The sequence below is a fragment of the Arachis ipaensis genome, chromosome B06, assembly GCF_000816755.2.
Source record: "Arachis ipaensis cultivar K30076 chromosome B06, Araip1.1, whole genome shotgun sequence".
In the NCBI taxonomy this organism is placed as follows: domain Eukaryota; kingdom Viridiplantae; phylum Streptophyta; class Magnoliopsida; order Fabales; family Fabaceae; genus Arachis; species Arachis ipaensis.
In genome coordinates, this window is record NC_029790.2 from 58627648 (window position 1) to 58641097 (window position 13450).

The window sequence follows — 13450 nt, forward strand, 5'->3', positions numbered from 1 at the left end:
GGAGCAGCCAAAAATTTCAAGAAAAGGGAAGGAAGCAATTGAAGAACCAACCAAGGATCACAGGCAGGGAGTGAACTTCACACCTCCATTGCTATATCCCCAAAGGTTCAACAAGGAGACTAAGGACCAACACTTCCCTAAATTTCTCCAAATCTTTAAGAAATTGGAGATCAACATTCCCCTGGCTGAAGCACTAGAGCAAATGCCCCTGTACGCCAAGTTTTTGAAGGAGCTTATTAATAAGAAGAGAAGTTGGCAAGAAAATGAAACTATACTGCTTACTGAAGAATGCAGAGCATTAATCCAGAAAGGACTCCCCCCTAAACTTGAAGATCCTGGAAGTTTTTTTCTACCTTGTGCCATTGGCAGTATGACCATCAACAAGGCAATGTGTGACTTAGGGGCTAGTATCAATCTGATGCCTTCCTCTCTAGTGAAAAAGCTATGCATAGAAGAAGTGAAACCAGTACAGATGTCTTTAGAATTGGTGGACAAGTCAGTGATATGTCCCAGGGGTGTGATTGAGAACCTTCTAGTCAAGGTAGACAAATTCATCTTTCTTGTAGATTTTGTGGTCTTAGATTCAGATGAGGATGAAGGTGATTCCATTATACTGGGGAGACCATTCTTGGCCACTGCTAGGGCCATTATAGACGTAGAGCAAGGAGAGTTAACCCTCAGAATGCATGATGAAAGCGTCACCCTGAATGTATTTCCAAAAACATAACTCATTGATGAAAAGAAAGACTACATGGAAACTGACAGGAAAAACTTGTAGTGGAAGGAAGGAATTAACAAGACAATCAGCAGTTACCTTCCAAAGCAAGAAATAGATAATACAGCAGAGCAAAAAGAGAGAGAGACTGTGTAGAATGATGAAGAAATTCAAGAAGACATTGAAGTACCATTGAGAAGAAGAGTCCCAAAGTGAAACCTACTGTCAAAGAAGGAGGATCAGCAAAAAGAAGGAAGAAAAAAAAGAACAAGACTAAAAAGGGTTGGAAGAACAAAAAGATTCCAACAGAGGGGTTCTCCAAGGGTGATAAAGTACAGTTGATCTATCAACAACTGGGGGCAATCCAACAAGCTGATGACTACTATACTGTCAGCAAAATACTCTCGCTAGAGCATGCCGAAATTGAACATCAAGGAACAAAGAAGAAGCTCACAGTCAGGGGGGATAAGCTGAGACACTACAGTCATCAACCACCATAAAAGAGGGGTCCAATGTCAAGCTAATGACAATAAAAGAGTGCTCCATGGGAGGCAACCCATGATTTAAGATTCTTGCTCGTTTTTGAATTCAATAAATTATGATCACCTTAGCATGATTTTGAATTTTATTAGATATACTTGACAGATGCATACACTATTTTGAAACACATGCCAGACTTCTAAGTTTGGTGTGCTTGACAGCACACAAAAATCAGCTTTTCAAGCATTCTTAGATCATATGCTTAGTCATCTCGATGAAGTATTTGACCAAACATTAAGTTTGGTGTCTGCATATGTACTAATTTTCAGAAGAATCAACTTTTGTTCAAAAAATCAAAGTCATGCATAGATGAATCATACATTGTTTTATTTCAGGAATTTATATTAGAAAATGAATTAGAACTTATGATGAAAGCATCAATTGTGATAAATTGCTTGCATTTGACATCAATCCCTTAGCAAGAGACAAGTTTGGTGTTCACCAAACCTTGGTTCACTAAGTAAGGGACACAATTGGTCTTTTATGACTAAGAAACATAATAAATAATCCAAGCATTCACCACTTCATCACCGTGCTACAATTGTGTCCTAAAGTATACCATTTTCATTTAATTAGGAAAAAGAAGGTTGAGGAAAAGACAAGATGAAGATACAGCTATGACAAGCCAAGAGAGAAGGATCACATGTGCCTAGAGAGGTGTGCCTACCTTGGAAAGCAAAAATCTGCATGCTACTCACCTTGGAGGACGAACCTCATGCAACCAATGGGAAGAGAATCCTTGTCAATCCTCAAGAGAACATGCAAGCCGTTCATCTTATGAAGTTACTATGTTGTTCAACTCAATCTCCACCCTTCATAAGTCATGACCGAATCCCTCTTCAAGTATGGTCTTCGTCCAAAGCTTTAACGCCCTGCCTATAAATAGGTTGGGACATTTCTTGCATCACATATTCATACAAGTCTTCCTTACAATCATAAGTCCTTGTTCCACCTTGTGCAATCCTAAACACCTCTCACTTCCCTCTCAACAGCAACATTTCTTTCTTCATTCTCTTTACACTATAAAATTGTACCTCAACCAACCACAAATCCACCTTTGCCTTCTCCCTCAAATTGAATTCATGGCTTCATCAAGTTCAAAGAGAAGACAAGGGAAGGAACCAATGGTAACCGAGCCCCCATCCTATGATACAAGGAAGTTTAGATCTCAGTTTCATGAAAGAAAATATCATAGATTCATGAAAACAAAGAACATCATTCATGAGAGGGGTTTTGAGCTGAGGGACGGGGAATACTCCATCATGAGGTAAATCACTATGGAAAGAAGGTGGGATCTTCTATGCGATCCTCTCACCAAGATTAGTGCAGTCATGATCAGGGAATTTTATGCAAATACTGTGAAAGAGAGTGAAGACAACATCCCTTACAAAAGTTATGTTAGAGGAGTTGAAGTGGATTTCAGTCCAGCATACATTACAAGGGCCTTGAAGTTGAGAACCATAACTTATGAAGAGCTCAGCTATGAGGCCAGACTGCAGGGAGAAAATGACCCTGATGAGATCTTACAGGGTATATGCTTGGAAGACACAGACTGGGAAAGAGATTCAAAAGAAATCCCAAGCCAATTGAAAAGAATAAATCTCATTCCTGAGGCCAAGGGGTGGTATGAGATAGTGAGGAGATCTATACTCCCTACTGGAAACACCTCAGGGGTCACAATCAAGTGAGCACTCTTGACATACTGTATCTTACATGGGGGAGAAATCAACCTTGCACAACTCATAGCCGATAGTATTCAAGAGATAGCTGAGAGCAAAAATAAATCAACTAGGCTCGGCCATCCAAGCACCATTCTAAGGCTATGCAACAAAGTTGGAGTGATTTTTGAAGATGAGGACACAGAGAAAGTAAAAAATGGGACGGGGATCACAAAGAGAAACATGGAAGGAATTACTGAGGATGATGATCAAGAAGAAAGCCCCAAAGGAGAAGAAGATCACAGGAAGGGGAAGAGCAAGCTCACAGTGCCATAGATATGAGTCAACTACAAAGAGCTCTTGAGGAAATATCACAACAAAATGTGAGAGAACAAGAGCAATATTCATGGCACCAAGAGCAATATCTACAGCACCGGGAGCAATATTTAAAAGATAGGGAGCAAAATGAAGCTTGGCAGCACAGAATGAAGGAAAAACTAGAGAGCTGGCAGCAACAAATGATGGTCCAACAACAAGAATTTCAAGCCAAGATTCTTGAGGGGCAAAGAGAACAAACAACAAGACTTCAAGAGTCATATGACAAAATGTTCCTGACCCAAGCCAAATATAGGGAATATACTCACAACTTGTATCAGTGGAAAAATATTCATCATACTATTGGAGAGATTAGACATGTGCAACAAATAGAGTCTGATGAAAATATGCAAGCAAGGTTAGAGTATTTGACCCACAATATGCCAGCACTAGATCCACAAATCAAACCATTTGAGTAGTGCCAAGAATTTAGAGATCGACAGAAAGCAAGATCTCATCACTTCAAAGAGGTAACACATGAAAGATTGGAGGCAGTTGGGCTCTCAGGTCTATTAGATCCTGTCTGGGATAGAAGGTGCCCTAGTGAAGAAATTCAGGACTACTCCAAGCTCTGGAAGAGAAAGAAGAAGAAGGGAGAATCAAGCAATAATCAGGGACATGACAACTAGATGGTGGTGAAGTTCTTTCATTATTTCAAACTAAATAAGGAAGATGTGTATCTGAAACATGATATACCTCCAATTGTTCTTTGTTTTGCATATATTTTAGCTTAAAAAGTTATCTGCATAATAATTGTCATCCTTCATTAGCTTGAATATTCTATTTTGCTCCCTTTGCTGTTTGAATAAAAGAAAGATATTTGATTTAGAAAAGTAATTGTTCAATGTTGCAAAAGTTAGGATGAAAGTTAGTGGTGGCATGTGTTTGATTCAATTGTTAGCTCACAAAATAATTGCTGCATAATGACATGTTACTTGAAGCTTAAGCTAGTTTGCTACTGTGATCCTTCAACTAATAAAAATCCCTTGAAAATGAATCAAAACAGAAAGAAAAAGAAATATAAAAGCCAAAAAGTGTCAAAGAAACAAACAATAAGGCTAGACACTAATAGCTTGGACACTAGGACACATGCCTGTGGTGTTTTTGTACTAGGATATGCTTGGACAAGTAAGTTCTAAGGAGTATTTCAAAACTTGGCCACTTAGATCAACTGATTTGGGATTGCCAACTGAAAGTCCACAATAAAGAGCAACCTAGCTACAAAACACTTAGTTATCCAAAGAGATGCTGGGCATCAATGATCCTAGGAAGAAAAAAATGAGCCATGTGTCTGTGGTGAAGGAATATTGAGTATAATTAAGCCAAAGGCTACTGCAACATTTGCCACCAAGCCTTCAATAAGTAATAAGCTCTCTAAGCAAAAGAAAGAAGGAAAAAGTTAACAAGGGAAGTAAGCAAAAAGTAAGGCATTGTAGTAGCAACCTTAGTGAACCCTTGAGGAAACATTGCCTGTTTAACAGCAAGTAATAAATGAGCTACTATTGATCTGCATAAAACCCCATGAACCAAGTTCAACTATACGCTAAATAAGGACATGCATACTTCTCTATTTCATGTTATCTTCTCTTATGTTTAATGCTTGCTTGGGGACAAGTAAGTTTTAAGTTTGGTGTTGTGATGACAAGTCATCTTAGCCTAGTTTTACTAGTCTTTTTCTTTGTTTTTATTAGGTTTTATGCACTTTCTTGCATTGTAAGTAAGTAATTTGGAATGGAATTGCATGGTTTCTTTGAATCAATCAATCACCATTTAATTAATACTAAATCATGAGGTTTAAACTAAATTTAATTGATATTTAAATGATTTATAAACCTTGTGAATTTGGTGATACTTTGATTGGTTGTTTTGATTACTTGTAGGTGAAGAAAAGAAGAAAACAAGAAAGTGTGGCCTAAGAAGCGTGGCCCAAGGAAAAGAAGAGTGTGGCAAAGGAAATTAGGAAGCATGGCACATGGAAGAAGGAAGCACAACGCTCTCTTCAGGAGCGGAGCACTCTCTCAAGGGAGCACAACAATGAACCAAGAAAGCAAGGCTTGATGCTATGCTCCCCTTGTGAGCGGAGCACAATTTGGAACCAAGAAAGAAAGGGGAGAAGAATGATGCTCCGCTCTTGCCAAGAGCATTATCGGGCTTCATCCCAAACAATTACAAGGGAAAATGTTTGCCAATGCTTGCCACAAGGTTCGAACTCAGGAGCAAGGGGGAGTGGGGGAGCGCTACTCACAAAGGAAATAAGCCAAAAATGGCTAAAATGCTACCCCCAAGGATCGAACAAAGCACCTTAAGGAAGCAAGGAGTAAGGCGCCATTTCCTTCACAAAGAAAAAGAACCAGCGCATGCCTCCAACAAGTTTTGAACTTGGGACCTCACCCAAGCAAAAGGAGTGTTACGCTCCCAAGGAGAGCAGAGCGCTACTCTCCTCATTCCTTGCATAACATGACACGGCCAGGGAAGCTTGGAGCGCGCAACATGACACGGTCAAAGAGCTTGGAGTGCACAAGACACACACCAAGGCAAGCCAATGCTACGCTCTCCACAAGAGCGGAGCGCTATCCTGATTGATACCCAACTTGGCACGCAACAAAGAGGCCAAAGACAAGCCTCAATGCTCTGCTCCCCACAAGAGCAGAGCACTCCACTGGGAGCAACACTCTTGGGCTAAATATTGGACCAAAATTCAATTTAAATTCAATTCTCCACCAAATTAAAAAAAAGCCCACCTAAATTCTAAAATCCAAGAATATAAAGTGTATAAATAGAAGCTAGTTTAATTTAGTAAATATCTTTTTGGCTTCTTTGAGAATTTTCATTTTATAATTTTTATAATTTTTACTTTGAATTTGGATCTTGGAGAATTTGGAAGGAGAATTGATTTCTCTTCTTCCTTGTTCTTGCTTGAGCACTCTTTACTTCTTGTCTTGGATCTTGGGTGAAGAATTAAAGAAATTCTGTTTCAATCTCACCTTGAGATCTCTTGTTTATCTTTTTGCATAATTCTATTAAATTCTGTTTACTACTTTCATTCTTCTCTTTTCTTCTGCAATTTACTTTTCCATTTCTTTTGCAATTGTTCTTGTTGGATCAAGGAAGGATTTGAGATCTAGACTTGTTTTCTAGTCTCTTCCACTCCTGAGATCTTCAATTTCTCTTTTAACTTCTGCAATTAAGCTACATTTACTTTTTGTTTTAATTCTTCAAGCATTTTTACTTTTCTGTTTGAGATCTACTTCAATTTAATTCATCTTTTGCTCGTCTGTTTGTTGCAATTCACTTTAAGATTCAGTCATTTACATTTCTTGCAATCTAAGCTTCTGTAATTTAATTTACTTGTTCTTTAAGATTCAGCACTTTTACTTTCTGTTCTCTTTAATTTACTGCAATTCTTTCCTCTCCCTTTACATTTCATGCAATTTAACTTCTATCAATTACAAACCACTCAAACCAACACTTGATTCGCTTGACTAAATCAACCACTAAACTAAAATTGTTCAATCCTTCAATCCCTGTGGGATCGACCTCACTCATGTGAGTTATTATTACGTGATGCGACCTGGTACACTTGCCGGTTAGTTTTGGGTGTTGGAATTCATTTTCCAAAAATACACCATCAGTATGCGCACATAGCAGAATTGGTAAAAAGCTACTAAGTTCCAGAAAATCAGTTGTTTTTTACACCAAACTTTGAACGAGCATAACTTTTTCGTTAAAAATCATTTATTGCATGTTCTTCAAACGTTATAAACTTTACGGACCCAATTTTCAATTCAAAATAAGTTTCACCAAACTTGAGGGTTCGGAAGCTAAATTTTGGCCCACCAAAGTAGGTTGAAATTAGATTTTTACCAAAACTTGCAAATCTGCTTATTTTTCCAAAATGCTCAATTTAAAACCAACCAAACCCCAACCAGATTCAATATCAAAACACTCATAATTGAATACTAAACACATTACTACACATTAGCAATCATTTCTCAATCACTTTCCAATCATTCAAAACTTTATCACCCAATTCCTAACCGCTTCAATTCAAAGTTTCCAAATTCAACTATATTTCACCAAATTTCACCATCAAATCCACATTACCCTCAAACATCATCACAATCAATAACTAACATTCATTCCAATCAATCATACTTATCTGGACACGGCCTCCGGCCGAATTTCACCACAATTTATCATGATAATCATTAATTACACATTAATGTCATTCAACATAAAATTTCAATTCACAACAACAATCCACAAGTCCACATAGTTTAACATATTTTACAGATAACTAGCCTATGTTTTCACGTAACATTACACATTAACTACGAGAAACTGAAATCATACCTTGGCCGATCCTCACAAGCTCAAGTACCACTGAAAACCTCCTCTTTCACAACTTCCAAGCCTTCAAACCGACACCGACAAGTTTCCAGCCACCATATTTCCAATTCAAGCATTCAAGTCCACCAATTTGACTTCAATTTTATATGTATTCAATCTAATTTCATTCAATTCCTTCATAATCAATTCTAAGATTCACTAATTTAATAATATACAAGAGTTTAGTGATTCCGCACCTTTGTCACTTAGAATTGGGATGAAACCAACTTATAGTTCACGCTAGAGTGCCCCTAAACAACCAAAATCACAATAATCCAATATTCCCAAAACCAAAAACGTGAAATTATAGGAAAGGGAGAAATGGGCATGAATGTTGAGATTTCTTACCAAATCAATCAGATAGAATTGAAGAGCTCGACGAGAGGAATGCATGGCCGCAAACTTGTGCGGCGATCGGAGCTCCAGATCGAAAGTTATGGGTGATTGAAGGTCGGGGTGAATAATGAAACAAAGCTTCCCCCTTCTCACTTTCAGCATGATTCCCTAATTGTGGTGAGAGTGAGGCTGAATTGCCTCCAAACTTGGGTTACATATGTTAGGCCGATTATGGGCCCGGTCCAACTGATTTAGCTCGCTGGCCCAATTTTGGGCCAAAACCTTTAAAATTAGTATTTTAATTCTTATTCTAAATATTTTTACTTTTTCAAATTATAAAATTTAATTTTCTAATCCCTTAGGCTCATAATTAATTTCTTAGTTAATTGTGTAAATCATGTTGCTTGTATGCGAAGTTTGTATTCGTAGGTTTTGATGAATGACAAACCAACAAACGACATGAAAGACAAACCAACAAACAACTTGAATGAACAAGCATGTTGAAAGATCAACCAACATTCAACATTGAGGAATGAAGAGTTGAAAGCAACACAACAACAACAAGAAACTCAAGTCCACAACATTTGAAGACAAGTATAGTGTCTTAGGACTTAGGTAACTTCTTGTTAAGAACCAATTGCTAAATCTCTCAACACACACTCACAAAATGTTTTGATGCACATCTTGCAATTCGATGCTAGCCAAATGGTTTAAAAACTTGTTTTCAAAGGTACAAAAGCATAGGAATTGACTCCAACAAGTTTGAGATCAATCCTAAGTATTTTGAAGTGATTTTAAGCCATTCTTTAAGGTTTGCATCGATGCAAAGATGTTTGCATCGATGCAACCTAGCTGAAAATTCAAATTTCAGCTTCAAAGACACATTTGCATCGATGCAAAGTGTTATGCATCGATGCAAATGATTCAAAAACATAAAAAAACGGCTAGTTTTGACAAAAAGAATCCATCCCATTAACTCCCCAACGTTTCTAAGGTTTGGGAAGTCTATAAATAGATGGATTGAAGCCTTATTTCAAATACTTGAGTATCTGCAAACTATCTTATTCATATTCTTTCATTCTACACATTTTTTTAAGGTGTTATAATACACAATTTGAGAGAGCAATATCAATTGGTTCAATAGTGCTAAACTTGTAATCATACACTCTTCTAGAGAGTACTCATTTCGTCTCAACAATTCTTTGAGAATTGTTTTCTTGTACACTTTGTAAATTGGAGTGTGATCTCCAAGGTTGAGTCAAGAGTTATAAACACTATAGTCGGTGAGGATACCAAAGAAGTATACTAAGTACTCAAGGCAAATCTTAGAGAAGGTATCTTTAAGTGGAGTGGGTTAGTATACGAGTGGTGATCATATACCGTGAGGTGTTAGAAACTAAGGACTCGGATTGTAAAAGGTTTTGCGCGAGCACCTTGAAGCTTGGCAATAGTGGAACTTCTCAATAGCGATTGAGAAAGAAAGTGGACGTAGGACAAGGATTGTGCCGAACCACTCTAAATAGCGTTTGCATCTCTCCAAACTCATCTCTTCAATATTATTGTCTTTTACCTTTGAGCAAATAAATTGTGATCGAAAAGTAGCTTCGTAAGTACTTAAGGAATAGCTTAAGTCCGATTGGTGAAAAGCTTGATCAATTTATTTGAGTTGGTGTCTATTGGAAAGTAAAAGCTCCTTATAAATGCTTAGCAATTGAGTTAAGCTCTTGGAAAAATACTAGTACAATAACACTTTTGTATATTGTCTTTAACTTTCGCAAAAAGATTCATTGTTGTTGCAATACTCAATTCACCCCCCCTCTTGAGTAATTGTGCATAGGTTCTACAAGTGGCATCAGAGCTTAACCCTTTGAAAGACTTAACCGTTTAAGGGAAAAGATCATGGCAAGCACAAGCTTTAACAACAACAACACTAGTGAAGGTAACTCAACCGCTAGACCTCCTCTTTTTAGCGGAACAAATTACTCTTATTGGAAAAATAAGATGAGAATTTGGATCCGTTCTCAAGATGTGAGAATTTGGAAAGTGATTGAGAATGGAAATCACATTCCAACAAAGACAACAAGCGCTAAAGAAGGAGAAGTCTCCGTCTCAAAGCAAGTACCGAAAGGAGAAGATGAATATAGTGACGATGATTGGAAGAAAGTGGCAATTAATGATAAAGCCATCAACTTCATTCATTGTGCACTTAACGAGCATGATTATATGAAGATCTCTACATGTGAAACCGCTAAAGTGAAACTTTTTGTGAAGAAAATGGCATTGAGCATAATTTTTCCTCTCCTAGAACACCACAACAAAATGGTGTGGTTGAAAGGAAAAATCGTCATTTAGAAGAAATGGCGAGAACTATGCTCAATGAGGCTAATATTCCTAAGTACTTTTAGGCGGATGCGGTTAGTACCGCGTGTTATGTTATGAATAGGATTATCATTCGACCTATTCTTAAGAAAACACCGTACGAATTTTCTACAAATTGTTTATTAATTTATGGGATTTTACATTCAAATTACAACATCAAAATTACAACAACATTCAAATCAACCATAAACCCCAACTCAACTCCATCAACAAAATTAAATCAGTAAAAAAATTCAACAGAATATTCAAATCACTTATCAACCTTTATTTCAGAAAAATCACTGGTAATCTATAGTGTGTTTATGGGTATGGAACCTTTGAAGCATTGATAAACCCATATTTCATGAGTTCTTTTGTGCTTAATTAGAGTGATTTATTCAACTCTTCACCTACTTATTCACATTAATTGCATGGTTTTACTTTCCCCTCCTTATTATGTCATATTGTGAAAAACATGTTTCCTAAGCTTTAAAAAAATTAATTATTTTAATTACCTTTATTTCCATTCGATGCCGTGATTAGTGTGTTGAGTAGCTTCAGGTTTCCTAAGGCTGAATGACTTAAAGGATGAAAAAAGGAAATATACAAAAATGGAAGGAGAAGGCAAACCGGAGCTTTAAGGAAACTGGTATCCACGCGATCGCATGGACGACGCGATCGCGTGCCAGAAGCAAAGAAGCAGCGACGCGGCCGCATGACTGACGCGACCGCGCACCTTGAGTAGAACACCCACGACGCGGACGCGTGACTGACGCGACTGCGTGGAAAGGAAAAGCTCCAGATGACGCGACCGCGTGACCCACGCAGACGCGTGATAGAGGCCACGTATCAGAATTTACAGAATACGCCCCCAGCAATTTCTGAAGCCCTTTTTGGCCCAGATCCAAGTACAGAAAGCATAGATTAGAGGTTATAAAGTGGAGGAATGCATCCATTCAGAGAGAGCTCGCCAATTTCTAGTTTTCATGATTTAGATTTATTTTAGAGAGATATTCTCTCTCTCTCTCTTAGGATTTAGGACTTCTTCTTGTTTTGGGAGTAACTCTGGATCCAGGTTTTAATGTTCTTTTATTTCAATTTTACTTTTATTTATTTGATTCCAATATTTTGAATTGATTATTATAATTTAAATTTAGAATTATTCCATGTTACAGATTTCTATTTGAATTAATGATATTTAAGGTATTTTTCAGTTTATGATTGTTCTCTTTGATTTAAGTTGCCATTGCTTCCCATCATACCAATCCAATCATTTCCAATCATCACCACTTTCCTTTGTATCATGTCCAAGTCCGGCAAATCGCGAAGCAGAGGATCGCCTAAAAGAAACAGTAATTAAATTTCAAACAACCATTCAACAACTGGAGCAAGCACTAATTGAATGGGCCACTAGGCGCTCAAATATACAAGGATCAACCACAGCTCCATGTGGACAGCCCGATGAAGAGCGTAGCATGAAAGAAATACTAGAGACTCCAGTGGACAAGACAGAGAATGAATTCGTACTAGAACAAGTGGAAGAAGCTGTCATTGTTCAAGAAGAAGAGTTGGTTGAAGATCTAGGAGATGCTGAACTTCCTTGGGAATCCAGAATTGAAGAAAACTCCGTCCAAGATGCTACAGTTGATGCTAAGGAGGATACCGTACAATCTCCAAGGCAAGTCGTTTACGAAGAATCAGACGGAATAATCCAAGAAGCAAATTCCCTTGATGATGATAGTCACAAGTCTAGTTCCCCTAGTGATGAACTTGCGTCCGCAAGTGAATTCTCTGAGATCGAAGATTTTTCTCCAAGTGAATATGAAGATGATGCGGAGGTAGATTTCTCTCAACCTCCAATCTATGACTCGAGTGATGAGGAAGACATAGAAGACTTTGACCAGGATACAGATACAATTGAAAATCTTTGCAAGGAAGTGGAAGAATTCACAGAAGAGCACAAGGAAATGGAACTTGCAGAACCACCAAAAACACCTATCCCAAGGCCATTACCACCTAATACAAGCTTCAAGTGGGTACAATCCTTAACTTATAATTTTAGTTATTCACTTGAATATGGTTTGCTTGAAACAGATGGCCAACTTAGAGCTCTCTGCGGCTTTAAGAGTAAGAGGGAATTGGCTCGTACTCAGAACTGGTGCACCAGGTTCAATAAGGTTCCACGCTTCACCTCGAAGTACACGGATTAGTATCATGCTCAATTGCATGGACCACGAAAAATGTTTGGTCACCACAGTGAGATTCTACTTTTTAACCCGCCCGAATGGAAACTTACAAATCAAAACGGAGGTGGAGCTAAAAACATAGCTTGGGATCATAGATTATATTCTGACATTCGTCATCCCGGGAGGCTGAATATCTGTTTGAAGCTGCTCAGAAGCTTTACATGCCTAGTTTGGACCCCGGAGGCTATTGGCATTCCAAGCACTGGTGGAAATTTTTGGACGAATTTAAACATAAGCCACCATAACAGGATACTCTTCCAATGTCCAACTTAAGGACTTTAACTAAAATTGCTAGGTGGGAGACAACCCACCATGGTATGGTCGCTTCTTTCTCAATCTATTTCTTGTTTATTGTTTTCAATTTACCCTTTTTTTTATTTTAACATTAACCTGGAATCATGTATAGCATTCATGTTAATCACTGCATCCTGCATTTTTCAGTTAAAAAAAAAAGGGTTGCACGACGCAACCGCATGCCCCATGTGATCGCGTCATATCGCAAAAAACACCACCCTTGCGACCGCGTGACCCACGCGGCCACGTGATATATATATCGGCGTAAGGATCCAACAAACAGAAAGTTGGGCTGGAATCGTGCGGCTCTTGTGCGTTTCGCACAAATTGGCCCACGCGATCGCATGTCCCATGCGATCGCGTCACTTACCCAATACCAATCCGACGCGACCGCGTGAGCGACGCGATCGTGTTGCATGGATTGCATATCACCCCAAAAGGAGACAGAGAGTTGCGCCGAAACGGCGCTGGAGTCGTGCGTTTAGCACGAATTCCAGCGACGCGATCGCGCGACCCACGCGATCGCGTCACCCCTCTTT

The 13450-nt window shown here is 38.3% G+C and overlaps 1 long non-coding RNA gene across 1 annotated transcript in view; it reads right to left on the minus strand.

Moving 5' to 3' along the window:
- Positions 853–13450, minus strand: part of LOC110263335 — a 17402-nt gene continuing 4804 nt past the window's right edge. Inside the window, exons 2-3 of the long non-coding RNA XR_002348800.1 lie at positions 3412–3418; positions 853–863 (exon numbers count right to left, since the gene is read on the minus strand). This is a non-coding gene — a long non-coding RNA (uncharacterized LOC110263335). The remainder of the gene's footprint in view (positions 864–3411; positions 3419–13450) is intronic.